Genomic DNA, 2,500 nt, shown 5'->3' on the forward strand with positions numbered 1-2,500 from the left:
ACACACACACACACAGTGAATCACAAGCTGTTTGCAGGAAACTCAAAGCTCATTTGAATCCCATTTGAAACCCTTTTTCTGTGCGGGGATACAAAGTAGGAGTGACATGCCCAGAGACTGTGAATAGCACACAAGCTGTCATTTATCAAGAAAAAAAAAATAGTCAAATATTTTGCTGGTAACATTCTGGAAAGATTAGTGATACTTTTCATCTTTTATGTCATTGCAGCTTTGGGTGATTTCGGCTGCTGACAGTAAAAATAAACAATTTAAAAGACATTGATTTGTTTTTCTGGAAAAACTTGTGATGGGCATTTATCGTTAATTTTGACATTTTCAGAGTCAATTTTGCCCCAGTTAATGCATCAAAATCTTCATGAATTGAGCGATAATGAAAATAATGATTAGTTAGTGCTTGGTTTTAAAATTATAGTGCAATCATTTGGCAGACGCATCGGGAACAATATGATGTTCGGTGTCTCACTCAAGGACGCTGAGGAACCGAGCACAGAACCAGCTTTCAGGTTTATCCAGTTTTAGTGAAAAACCAAAAACAGTCCGAGTGAGTTGAGCTGCCTCGTGTCTCCCGCCTGACTCACAGCGGTGCCGCATGTATGAATCAACGACAGGAAAAGCTGACGGCAGCTTTTAAAATGACTAAAATTCAGAGTGAATCATGCTCTAAATACTAGGGATGTGCAGAGATCCCAGTATTTGTATTTGTATCTGTATTTGTTGAGGCAGCAAAATTATTTGTATCTGTATTTGTATTCGAATAAAAGTGGAAAGAGGCTTAAAAAATCCTGTTTTTGTTTTTATGACACTTTTAATTCTAGAAAAAGTGTTACAATAAGTGTTCACAAATAAACTACCTTACGAAGGAGGTCCCCACATCGGGTCTTGAACTGGAGTCTCTCAGATCATAGACGACTGTGCTGACTACTGAGCTAAAACTTTACTCATCAACTCATTGCAGACAGACCTCTACCTATTTATACTCCCATAACACAGAGACAGCACACCATGTAACATGTAGAAGAACTTCAAAGGCAATTATTGCTTTGCACTTTTTATTTATTGCCTATTTTTTACAACCTAACTTTGTGGAAAAGAGAAGGGGAACACCAGGTTATGGAGAGTCCCTTGAGAGCAATTTGCATGTGTCTGGGGACAACAAATAATTTTTAAAACATTTGTATGAAACAAATATTCGTATAAAACCCACTATTTGTGCTTTGCGGAATAATGTATTCGGGCACACTCTTACTAAATACATGTTGAAATGTAGTCACTATCATGCTGTTGGAATAACAGTTAAATGTAGTCTTGACCACATGTTCCCAACCCCCAGGCTCAGGCACCACATCATTAGCTACGGGGAAACTAGACATATGAGATCTATCATTTTAAATCATAAATTATCTATGAGATACATGATGATGAGTGGTCTGTATTCTGCATTGAGTTAAGCTAAGTTCACTCTTTCTCTCTGTCATTTACTACATTTGGCATCAAGGCTTATTTGTGTGTTAGGATGATGAGTGGCTAAACCAAAATCTACATGATTTGTGAACAGCGGTCACCAGGAAGCCCTGATGTAGACATCTTAACGAGACATCTAGACATCTTTTCAACCGTGAGTCATCAAATCAACACTCACTGGGTGGAGATGAGATTAAAAAAAAAACAGTCAGTCAAGGCCAGTGTGACTTATTCATGTTCTTCTGTTTCTCGCTTTGAATTTATAATCTTGCTTCAAATTGGTGTCAACTTCCTGTAGTTGTCAGATTAAATTTTAACTTCCTTCCTCTTTCCAGCATAAACTACTCGATTAAATATTGACTGAAGCCTTGAGGATGCTAATTTTTTCATTATTTCATAAGAAAGAAAGACGTTTTTCACAGATGTAACATTCATTACAGCCATTTATGGACCAGATCCAAACCATGTAAAGCACTTTTAGAGCTCGTTGAACATCACTAACCTGTATAAAAGGTTTTTTTTTCTTTTCAGCATGCATATGAATAAAAATGTGAAGTGATTTATACATGAACTACAGCACAGCTTTCTTTGTAGAGGACTTGAATCTAATTTAGTTCAGCCAGAGTTCAAACAGCGTCGTTCTCACCGGAGCAAAACTGATCTAAAGACGACTGAATAAACAGCTCCTTAACCTTTGAACCTATTCACTGATTCACATTATACACACGGTATAGTACTAATCTGTACACACATACACACAGTATACTGAACTCTACGGGCAAAAACACACACATAGAAGTGGACGCACATTTTCACACAGCAATGATTCAAAACTATGTTGTTTTATGAGCGTCAGTGTGTGTTCAGCTTACAGTCAAACTATAAATCAGCCATTTCTCAAAGCTCTCTCTCTCTCTCTCACACACACACGAGAGTTTCGAAACACCTGATAATAAACCCCTCGGCTCCTCAAATACACACAGCGGTGAACTCTGAACCCACGTAATAGTTTTCATTA

At 37.6% G+C, this 2,500-nt stretch overlaps 1 protein-coding gene across 2 annotated transcripts in view; it reads right to left on the bottom strand.

The window, feature by feature from the left end:
• fras1 (Fraser extracellular matrix complex subunit 1) overlaps positions 1–2,500 on the bottom strand; it is a 293,698-nt gene that overhangs the window by 182,747 nt on the left and 108,451 nt on the right. The window lies entirely within an intron of this gene.

Source organism: Thunnus thynnus, chromosome 2 (genome assembly GCF_963924715.1).
Source record: "Thunnus thynnus chromosome 2, fThuThy2.1, whole genome shotgun sequence".
Taxonomy (NCBI): domain Eukaryota; kingdom Metazoa; phylum Chordata; class Actinopteri; order Scombriformes; family Scombridae; genus Thunnus; species Thunnus thynnus.